This window comes from Chelonoidis abingdonii, chromosome 4, assembly GCF_003597395.2.
Source record: "Chelonoidis abingdonii isolate Lonesome George chromosome 4, CheloAbing_2.0, whole genome shotgun sequence".
In the NCBI taxonomy this organism is placed as follows: Eukaryota; Metazoa; Chordata; order Testudines; family Testudinidae; genus Chelonoidis; species Chelonoidis abingdonii.
This window is the reverse complement of record NC_133772.1, coordinates 75,779,391-75,791,663: the sequence shown is the minus strand read 5'-3', so window position 1 is coordinate 75,791,663 and position 12,273 is coordinate 75,779,391. Positions and strand designations below refer to the sequence as shown.

General features: G+C 38.2%; 1 protein-coding gene across 3 annotated transcripts in view; it reads right to left on the bottom strand.

The window, feature by feature from the left end:
- Positions 1 to 12,273, bottom strand: part of HSD17B12 (hydroxysteroid 17-beta dehydrogenase 12) — a 192,258-nt gene that overhangs the window by 60,217 nt on the left and 119,768 nt on the right. The window lies entirely within an intron of this gene.

The window sequence follows — 12,273 nt, the reverse complement described above, 5'->3', positions numbered from 1 at the left end:
TATAATTTCTGAAATTTTATTCAAGAATTAAGGATAAAATCTCTCTGTAGCCTAATTCTCTTTCCATCAAGTTAAAATAATTATGTTAAATTAAAATCAGCACAATGCCACCTTGGATATCAGCAAAACAAAAGGTGGTGACCAAAATAGTCTAAATTAGATGAAAAAAGCACTATTTTCGTGCTCCTTCAGTAATTTATGCACATTTTAAACAATGGTTGCAGAAAAATTGTTTTAAATCATTCACAAAAATGGTGCCAACTTAAATGGAAAAGAATCATTCACAAAAAGATCAGAAGCAGCCACAATCCCATGATGCTCTCTTCCATTCAGGAAAAAAATAGCAGCTCCCATGATTCTGTTGTCCATTCATGCAGAATCATGAATCTACTGCACTCAATGGTTTGCTTGCAGCTTTTTTTTTTCCTAATGGCAGATGCAACTATTTTTTCCCCTTCTTCATCTTTCATGAACAGCTGCATTGTTTAAAAATCCCCAGGGAGATGTTGCTATGTAAAATGACGACGTAAACAGCATTAAGCCCCTACTGCAGCAGCAGTCTTGTGACCGCGTCAGAAGAAAATCAAGTTCATCTTCCCCCTTCTCAGTAAAAAGATATTGGAGATTCTATTTTTGAACACATCTGTTTGAATGTTAAAAAAATACACATGTTAAATCCTACAGGACAGTGAATTAGAGGGAACAAATGTATCATATGTAGACAAATGGATTGGGTGGATGAAGCAGCAAAACAGGATATTACTGCACACGTACAGTCTTTATTGTTTTACGGTATTTTCAGCAATTTTCATTGCCACTAAGGGCCCTATTAAATGTACATTATTTAAACAAGCCAGACATCATCATTAATGACTCACTTTTTACATTCCTCAAAGTATTTTTCATTAGGTTTTGTTTAGCAGTTAAGGCTGTCAATCGCAGTTAACTCATGCGATTAACTCAAAAAACGTAATCACGATTTTAAAAAATCAATCATGATTAATTGCACTTAACAATAGAATACCAATTGACATTTTTAAAATATTTTTGGATTTTCAATATTGATTTCAGTTGCAACACAGAATACAAAGTGCACAGTGCTCACTTTATATTATGATTTTTTATTACAAATATATGCACTATAAAATGATAAACAAAAGAAACAGTATTTTTCAATTCACCTCATACAAGTAATGAAGTGCAATCTCTGTATCATGAAAGTGTAACTTACAAATGCAGATTTTTTTGGTTACATAATAATACTCAAACAAAACAGTGTAAAAAACTTTAGAGCCTACAAGTCCACTCAGTACTACTTCTTATTCTGCCAATCACTAAGATAAACAAGTTTGTTTATATAGCCGGCATTGCAATGTATTTACATGCCAGATATGATAAACATTTGTATGCCCCTTCCATGCTTCAGCATCATTCCAGAAGACATGTTTCTATGCTGCTGATGCTCATTAAAAAAATAATGCATCAATTAAATTTGCGAAAATAGTCCTTAGGGAGAGAATTATATGTCTCCTGTTCTGTTTTACCCGCATTCTGTATATATTTCATGTTAGAGCACTCTCGGATGATGACTCAGCACATTTGTTTTAAGAACGTTTTCACAGCAGATTTGACAAAAAGAAGGTACTGATGTGAGATTTCTAAAAATAGCTACAGCACTCAACCCAAGGTTTAAGAATCTGAAGTGCCGTTCAAAATCTGAGAGGGACAGGTGTGGAGCATGCTATTAGAAGTCTTAAAACAGCAACACTCTGATGCGGAAATACAGAAACCAAACCATCAAAAAGAAAATTAACTTTCTGCTGGTGGCATCTGACTCAGAGTGATGAAATGAACATCGCATTAGTCCACACTGCTTGGACTTTATCAAGCAGAACTCATCATCAGCATGGCGCATGTCCTCTGGAATGGTGGTTGAAGCATGAAAGGACATACTGATCTTCTGGCACGTAAGTAGCTAGCGTTGCAAGACATAAGTGTCATTGTGAATGTCTGTTCTCACTTTCAGGTGACATTGTACAAGAAGCATGGAGCATTTCTTTCCTGCAAATTGTAACCAACCTAGTGTTGTCTGAGTGATTAGCTGAAGAAGTAGACTGGAGTGGACTTGTGGGCTCTAAAGTTTTAATTGTTTCTTTTTGAATGCAGGTTTTTTTTGTATATAATTCTACATTGTAAGTTCAACTTTTATGATAAAGAGATTGCACTACAGTACTTGTATGAGGTGAATTGAAACATACAATTGTTTTGTTTTTTATAGTGCAAGTATTTGCGATAAAAAATAATATAAAGTGAGCACTGTACCCTTTGTATTCTGTGTTGTAACTGAAATTAATATATTTGAAAATGTAGTAAACATCCAAAAATATTTAAAATAAATGGTATTCTACTGTTTAACAGCGTGATTAATTGCAATTAATTTTTTAATTGCTTGACCACCCTATTAGCAATACTTAGGGAGTCTTTTTAAAAAATGTTTATAAAAGCATACAAAGATACTGAATGACAAAATAGGTAAGCAAAACAGCTAAGAACTGATGCTGAATGGAGATAATTAAGTTCTATATCACTGACGGTAGCTTTTCCATGCAATCGGTCTTCAAAGCTTATGAAAATTAGCAAGTCCTTAAAGACATGGATTTAAAATGATTAAACTATGCAGCTATAAGTAACGTGTATCATCTTCTATAACGTTAAACAGAAAGTAAGGGAAGCCAGAAGAAGCAATACAATGAAAAATGAAAAACAGTAAAGTTAATATCTACAGTAAAAATGGCTTTAGTGTTGGAATTTATGTTCTGTTCAACAGGTATATTCAAGGTCATATCACTACTCAATTCAAGACAAATATTTAAGATGGGGTCAGAAATGGTTCAAGGATTTTATTTTATTTTCTCTCTTTCAACACTATCTTATTAAGATGGTATTACCTCTTTGAAGATGAATCAGTTAATACACAGTAAGCCAGTTATACTTCATCAGCCCACCCACCAACAGCTTGTAACAAATACAGATGTTTCGAATAGTAGACCAGATTTCAAACACTAGTAGATTAACACACTGTAGTCCTGAATACTTCAATTCCTTAGGCAGTCCTTTATTGCACTATATCTCCTGAATCTCAACACATCCCCTCTCTACTTTCTCAATGATAACTACAATTAACTTTTCCACTTCACCCCTACTGGTGCAACCCCGGTTTATATTTGGTCACCTCACATCTTAAGGATAGTAGCTTCTTGTTGGTTGCCCTCCACACCTCTCACCCCTCTGAATTCTCCAAGCTATCGAAAAGCTGATGCCAAAATCTTCCTCTGATTATCACCAATCCTCCTGAAACTCGTTCACTGGCTTCTAATTTGCTACTGCACTAAGTTCAGGATGCTTCTTTGCTCCTTTTAGGTTCTTTACAACTTCAACCCTACCCGTATCTCAGCTCTCTTCATCTACCCTCAGTATCTGCCTCATTTGCCTTTTTATGTTATCTACCCCATGACTAGAAAAGTCTGAAATTACAGATACCGAGTACTTTCCCTCAAGACTCTTCCTACATTATTCCCCACAGTGATGGTGGTGGTGGCTGGGTGTTTAAATAAACATGTTTGTATCTAAGGATGTAAATATCAGTTTAAAAAGGTAACCGGTTAAACTATTAAAATTATATCATTTAACCGATTAACTGAGGTTGCTCCAGCCAGCCTGGAGAGGCTGGGGCCGGGGGCCGGGGTCCCACCGAACCAGGGTTCTGCTGGCTGGCCAGCCAGCCTGGTACAGCCAGGAATGTGGTCCTCTGGCCAGCCGAACGCAGCTGGGACTACTTCGACCAGCCGTACTCCAGCCAGCACGGAGCCTCCGGGGTTAATGGTAAGCCTAATGCTTATCAGCTAACCTTTCACATCCCTACTTGTATCCTTAGAATGTTAGCTCTCTGGACGTTCTTGACAAAATCTTATACCAAGGTCCCAACAATTTCATAGAATCATAGAATCAAAAGGTTGGAAGGGACCTCATGAGGTCATCTAGTCCAACCCCCTGCTAAAGGCAGGACCACTTTCCCTAAATAATCCCAGCCAGGGTGCGGTCTAGCCGGACCTTAAATAGCTCTAAAGATGGAGATTCTACCACCTCCCTAGGTAACCCATTCCAATACTTCACCACTCTCCTAGTCAGAAAGTTTTTTCTAATATCCAGCCTCGACTTCCGCAGCTGCAACTTCAAACCATTGCTCCTTGTTCTGTCCTCCGTCACCACTGAGAACAGCCTAGCTCCCTCCTCCTTGGAGCATCCCTTCAAGTAGTTGAAGGTTGCTATCAAATCCCCCCTTAGTCTTCTCTTCTGCAGGCTAAATAAGCCCAGTTCCTTCAGTCTCTCTTCATAAGTCATGTGCTCTAGTCCTCTAATCATTTTTGTTGTCCTCCGCTGGACTCTCTCCAATTGTTCCACGTCCTTTTTGTAGTGTGGCACCCAAAACTGGACACAATATTCCAGATGCGGCCTCACCAGTGCCGAATAGAGGGGAATAATCACATCCCTCGATCTGCTGGCAACACTCCTACTAATACAGCCCAGTATGCTATTAGCCTTTTTGGCTACAAGAGCACACTGTAGGCTCATGTTCAACTTTCCATCTACCGTAACCCCAAGATCCTTTTCTTCAGCACTGCTACTTAGCCAAACAGTCCCCAGCCTGTAGCAGTGCATGGGGTTTTTCTGTCCTAAGTGCAGGACTTTGCACTTGTCCTTGTTGAACTTCATGAGGTTTCTTGTGGCCCACTTCTCCAATTTGTCTAAGTCTCCCTGAATCCTATCCCTGCCCTCCAGCGTGTCCACCACTCCCCCCAACTTGGTGTCATCTGCAAATTTACTTAATGTGTAAGCTATCCCATCATCAAGATCATTAATGAACACATTGAATAGAACGGGCCCTAAGACAGACCCCTGGGGCACACCACTTGTTACTGGTTGCCAACTAGAGAGTGTGCCATTGATACCTACCCGCTGAGCCCGTTGATTCAATTTCTCTACCTAAACAGATGTTCTTACCCTTAAGCAGCTCCTCCGATCCAGCCAAATTTCATGGTGATTAAACCATTAGTGAAGTCACAAAAACTGACTAGAGGCTTCATTTGCCATGAAGCACTAAGGTACAAAATGTACTAGTGAAGGAATCTGTGAACAGCCTGCACCAAAAACTAAATTAATCCCTTTTGCAATGGTCCCTCAATTCCATTTTAGGACCTATAATCCCATGTTTACTTCCAAACAACTTATATCTTGTTTATTGTAAATCTTAAAGCATTTGCTTTGCAGATGATCAATATTATTTCCACAGACAACTATAACCTCCAAAAAATATTTAACTGTAGTATAAGAGTTCTTAACTGTTAACTACTTTATAATGTTACTATAGGAAAAGGCAAATAAATACACAATCAACATGGGCCATATCTTCCAAAGTGCAATTTTGCATGAATCTTACTTGGATACACACAAACATGAAAGTTCAGGTCTAGTTTATCTCCAGGCACTACAGCATTCCATGATTTTTGGCATTTCACCACATTCCTATTAGCATATTAACCCAAGGTTCTCTTCCATTGCTACACAAATTAATTCACTTATTTCTGCTTGTAAGTTTTTTGCACTGGGACAGATATATGTAGTTTTTTTTTAGTGTGTTCATGTATATTTAACTATTTTCCCACATACTTCATTGTAGACTGCACCTATGTGCTGCTCTCAATCTGTCCCTCTTCCAGAGGAGTTATAATTGGACAAATTTTTTTAAACCAGATACAGATTTTTTTTTTTTTAATATCCTTAGCAAATCTCTGTCTACTCCAAGGACTCTTCAACACCTATTGGCTTACCTACACCACACTTCCAACTCGTAGTTTTAATAGCTCTCCAAAGCATTGATTATCTTCATATTAGAAGTTTGGTTCCACTTCTAAAGGTTGGGGCTGGAATGAATGGGCAAAGGGATTTATCAAGAAGGACCTCATCCCCTCTGGATAAGGTCTTCTTTTCCTAAGAAGTTTCCTGGTGCCTAAAAACTCACCACGTTTTATTTACACCATCTTTTCATCCAGACATTTGACCCTGAACATCTTGTCATCTACCCAGGCCTGCTCAGGGCTGTAGGAGCATTTTAGAGAAAGCTAGAAATGTTACTGTTGTCTTGTCCTCCTCTTTCTCTATACCTCTAATTTGTCAGTTGCATTCATCTGCTGTGTTATATCAAACTAGAGTGACCAGACAGCAAGTGTGAAAAATCAGGTCAGAGGGTGGGGGGTAATAGGAGCCTATATAAGAAAGAGCCCCAAATATCGGGACTGTCTCTATAAAATTGGGACATCTGGTCACCCTATATTAAACCTAGACTGTAAACTCTGAGGGGAAGAGATTGTTTTTGTACAGTGCCCAACAAACCCAATCCTTGATTGGAGCACCATGGAGCTCGTGAAATGCAATCCCCCTACCCCAAATTAAACATTCTTCCTAATGATTACATTTAGCTGCCAGGGCTTCTTTCACCCCAGGCAGCAAGTCATCAAACGATTGTCAGTCACAGCTTACTAACTTTAGGAAGTAAATTGAGAGTACTTCCTGATCCCAACCATAAGAGCAAGCTCTTCTTTTTTGCATTAGAAATACTGCTATGAAACATTTAAAGTCTGTGCCACTTCTCTGGCTACCAGACAACTTATTGTCTAAGCCATGAAAGCTACACATAAANAGGGTGGGGGGTAATAGGAGCCTATATAAGAAAGAGCCCCAAATATCGGGACTGTCTCTATAAAATTGGGACATCTGGTCACCCTATATTAAACCTAGACTGTAAACTCTGAGGGGAAGAGATTGTTTTTGTACAGTGCCCAACAAACCCAATCCTTGATTGGAGCACCATGGAGCTCGTGAAATGCAATCCCCCTACCCCAAATTAAACATTCTTCCTAATGATTACATTTAGCTGCCAGGGCTTCTTTCACCCCAGGCAGCAAGTCATCAAACGATTGTCAGTCACAGCTTACTAACTTTAGGAAGTAAATTGAGAGTACTTCCTGATCCCAACCATAAGAGCAAGCTCTTCTTTTTTGCATTAGAAATACTGCTATGAAACATTTAAAGTCTGTGCCACTTCTCTGGCTACCAGACAACTTATTGTCTAAGCCATGAAAGCTACACATAAAACATTAATTTCTGAACCACTTAGTAAAAGAACTGATTTAGGGGAAATGGAAAAACATCCCAAACATCTGCTATCTCAATATAACAAAATGGGATTCAAACTTTTTTTTAAAATCAATAATCAGTTCTGTAGACCACTTATTGCTTTAAAGAAACTACACAAACAAACACAGCCAAGTATTTTAATTAAGAGATACCATCTAGTGTCTGGCTATGGTGCAGTACACTCCCACATGGCTTAGTGCCAGCTGTGGAATAGCAATACTAATGCTGCTGCCTTAATTGAAGATGCAGACTAAAGCACATTAATTTGGCTAGTCCATGTAATAGCAGGTATGCTAGCATTTCTACCAAGACGCCTACCAAGTTATAGATGTTTCCATACAACCCTACAGCGCAGTACTGGTAACCTAAGGAATAAACAGAAGTTGAAATAAATTATAGATGATAGAACAGTTCAGTCTGTGCTTGTTTTGCAACAGAAGGCTCCACGTAGGGATGTCATACTGTATCAGTTTCAGCACATAATATATAATGAGATGCCTGGGTAAAATTTAAGACAGACCTTGCTATGTTAAATTTAGAAGGAAAATATATTTTGGTCAAGTACCAGAAAATATTTCTGGTTTCATTTCATACCAGTGGAATTCACTGTATACACAGCATTGCTGTATACACAGCACTAGCTAGACATATCACCTAAATAGATAACTTTAAAGACAGTTTGCATCAAAAGACTAAACAACTATTTTTCAACACAGGCTAAACAAGTGAGAAAGATTACAGTATGTCTACACTTGGAGCTACAGGTGTGATTCCCAGCTCAGAGAGAGACATTCATGCTAGCTCTCAGCAAGCTAGTGTGCTAAAAATAGCAACATAGCCAGAGTTGGATGGGCAGCAGAAAGCAGCAGCACAAGCTAGCCACACTAAGTACAAATCTGCCTGAACACCTCTGCTCACAGCTGCCCATGCTACAGTAGTATTTTGAGCACGCTAGCTTGATGCGTGCTAGTGCAAGCATGTCTATGACAGCTAGGAATCAGACCCCCAGCTCCAAGTTTACACATACCCTCAAGTGTTAACATGAGCAGCAGAACAATTATTCAGAAGTGTGTGTAAGGAGGTCAGAAGCTTTCTGCAACTGTTTGTGTACCTAGTTATTTAGAACGATACCTTTCGAAAGCTGAAGTTAGATTTTTATTAATTTCTCACATACCTCTCAATCTTCAAATAAATATGTTAGAATAAAATGTGTTTCTAAGTCACAAGGCTCTTGAGCACTCTTGGGAATCTGAGGTGTTATAACGTGCATGTGAACAGTACTTGTACACCATTTTCTTATATTTTTAAAAAAATATTTATACTTGACTCTGTTTGCTATCCCCAAAATTCCATTACATTAATATGTCAGTTATGGACATACATTTTTGAAAACTAGCCTTTAAAGTCTAAGATCAGCAAAAAGGCAAGGATTTCATAGTAAATTCTAGACTAATGAACATATGTAACACCTTGTATCAAAAAGGCTTTACAAACAATAAACCAATTCTTGTGCCCTAGATTGTAAACTTTCATAAAAATACAAACGCTTAGCCCTTATAATTACAAAGATAAGTGGAAATATAAAGTGTAAATTGATTAAGTTTGTCTGCAAGAGTCTACAAATAGCCTGTAACAATAGCTCCACATATGAACTTTATCTATTCATCCCAATGCCTGTTAAGTCATCATCATGCTTCAAAGTAAAGTGTCACCATAGTTATTTTAGCTGATCAAAGCATATAAGAATCATATTACAAAGATCTGCACAATCTGATCCAAGCCTCATTGGCATTTGAAGTGCCCCGAGTATGGTCTATAGTTAGAGGTGAGGAATATTCCACTACTTCCCCTTCCATTCCCATTTAATCTCGTGGATGTTGTAAATATGACCAAAAAACTGTGCCTGCCTACCTACCTAGTAAGAATTGTCTGGTGTTAGTGACTTTTCCAAATACAAACCCACTTAAAAACGTAAAATTTTGCATATATAAATTTGCATATACTCACATAGGTGGCTTAGGGAAATACTTTAGCTCTTTTGCAAGTAGTCTTTTCAGGAAGATTACAGCTTCCAGCTCATCACTATTTGGTGGATTGTGATGGACAATGTTACAAATTTCCCTCTTCCCCCCAACATAATTTTAACTGCCCCTCTAAGCTAATTAATGTCTATTTTTAGTCTGATTATGTCTGAAAGCGCACATCACATCATATGCCCTTTAATTATTTCTTCTTACCTTTTGTACTATTGTCTGCTTGGTAGACTGTATAAAACCGTATGTGCATTTAAAACCAGAATTCTAAAGCAATTATTATTTTCATTAAAATGGACACCACCAACTTGAAAAAAAATCCTGTCTGAAAATTTGGTACCTACTAGTGTTATAAGTAGCGCCTATGATTAACAAAAGATGGTGTTCAGTATACCTGGTGTATTTGATTTTGAGTCAATTTCTGAATCTGTGAAAAATCAGTTAGCAAGGAGAATCCTACCTGAAAAGGCCTTCAGAAACAAAGGAGAAGGTACTTATATTTTAAGGAATTGTTTAAGCAGTATACTCTTTTTTTCCTAATTACAAAAACAAACAAAACTAGTCCATGGAGTACATCAACTCATCTAGATATCTGCCTCGTTTCACAACAGGCTTCATGAAAAGCACTAACAAAGTCAGTACAAACTAAAATGTCATACAATGACTTGTTTTATATTGCTCTATATACTATCCACTGAAATGTAAGTACAAGATTTATATTCCAATTGATTTATTTTACAATTATATGGTAAAAATAAGTAAGCAAGCAAGTAGTTTTGAAGTGAGGTGAAACTTATGGTATGCAAGACAAATCAGATTACAGTGGTCTGGAAAGGTTGAAAGCTATGTCAATTTAAAAAAGTTGAATCTCATGAAATTGATTAAGTTGAAAGTTTCCTTTAAAAAAAAAAAAAAAAAAACAAAAACATACACCATGTTTGGAAAGGTTTATTTTATTTTTTGAAGCTATTCAACAAATTTGCTAAGCCCCATATCATACTGTATCAGAAACTAGATGGTATGGCTATTAAACTTAAAAAAATGAACCTGAGGAACATCTTAATTGCGAGGGTACCCTCAAAGATATAAAAACAGCAAAGAATCCTGTGGCACCTTATAGACTAACAGACGTTTTGGAGCATGAGCTTTCGTGGGTGAATACTTACTTTCTGACGAAGTGGGTATTCACTCAGGAAAGCTCATGCTCTGAAACGTCTGTTAGTCTATAAGGTGCCACAGGATTCTTTACTGCTTTTACAGATCCAGACTAACATGGCTACCCCTCTGATACTCAAAGATATAGTTATTTTTCCTGTAAGTTTCAACATAGAAACCATTTTTTCAGAGCTAGAATTTAACAACAATGCTTTGTTAGTCTTTTATAACTAAGTAGCACTACATAACAATTGTGCAAGGCCAGCAAACAGAAAGCATCATTTTAGTTTGGATATTTTTGTTAAAGTGCACAGCACATTAAGTGAAAATGGACAATAGTGTAGCTATATATTTATGCTTTTACACAAGCCAACTCAATGTGAAGTGATTTAGACCTTAGTTATTTACCACTTGCTGTTTGTTTACAAATAATGCTTTTCCTAGGCCTCAGTGACCTTCACATCTACAACCGGAAAGGGAAGAAAGGAAAGTTTCCCATGCAGCCATTGAAGGGTCCAGGCACCCCAAAATACTCATCTACCCAACTTTAACATCAAACCAATCAGCAGAAGATAAGTGCAGGATCTGCCCAGCTTCTCTCTTTGCTCCCTAACAAGATTGTCTTCAACTGCTCCACCATGTTCTGTGGCAGCAGGTTGGACAGAACCAGTAAGATGATTAGTGGATGTGCCGATCATTAACCAGCCACCAAAACAGCCTAGCCCATACCAGTGCTATCATGATGTGATCTGCATCCTTCCTCTGCTTCCTCAAAGCCCTGAGTATCATAGGCATGAGTAGAAAGGCATACAGTAATTCTGGAGTCCACGGGATGAGGAAGCACCTGTCAGAGTGGGTTCATGCACCTCTGTAGCAAAATGTTAAACATGTGTTGTGATACGTTGCAAACAGGCCTAATTTTGAAAACTCCCACCCACAGAAGATGTTGTGGAGAACTTTTGTCTTTGAGGAACTATTCATGGTTTTCAGAAAAATCTCTGTTGAGTTGGTTTTCCAGGATGTTCCATGGACCAGGCAGGTGGAGCGAAATTTGTGTAATGCGATAACGGATTCTGCAATCACAAAGATGTCTGGCTTCTTGACAGAGTGAAGAGGATCTTGACTTCCCCTGTCTATTGACATAGAGCATTGCTGTGATGTTATCTGTCAGCACTTGGATGGTTAAGCTCTGAAGAGACAGGAAAGCCTTGATGCTAGTCATATAACCTGAGCTCTACAATGTTTATAAATAGGATGGCCTCCTGAGGAGACCATATTCCTTGAATTTTCAGCTGGTCAAGAGGAGGATGGAGAAGTGAGAGCAGAGGCTTTCGTCACTAAAGACTTAAGCTAGAGGCATCGAAAAGGGAACTCGGCTGCACTCTTTAGATGGCTCTGCCCAGGAATTTAACGAGTATAGGGTTTCTTGAGGAATCATGACCAGCAAATCCATGCTGTGTCTGTCCGATAGATATGCTGGTTCAGCAAAGGCAGAAATAAAGATAAAGGTTGTAGAGTAGCATGGTATATTAATGATGAGGTAGACTGCAAAGAAATCAGAAGTCATGGAATGGATAAAACAGAGTCTGAGTCAAAATTACTTTGAGGAAGAAAGCTACCAAATGCTTCCATGGGATAGTGCTTGGGGTCTGCTACAGACCCCCAGGCTCCAATTTGGATCTGGATAGAGAGTTGTGTGATTATGGGAGATTAACTTCCCAGATATAGATTGAAGGACAAGTGCTACTAATAATAGTAAGGCCCAGCTTTCCTGGATGTATTAGCTGACAGATTCCTTCAAACAGTTGCCGAACCTACAAGAGGTGATGGT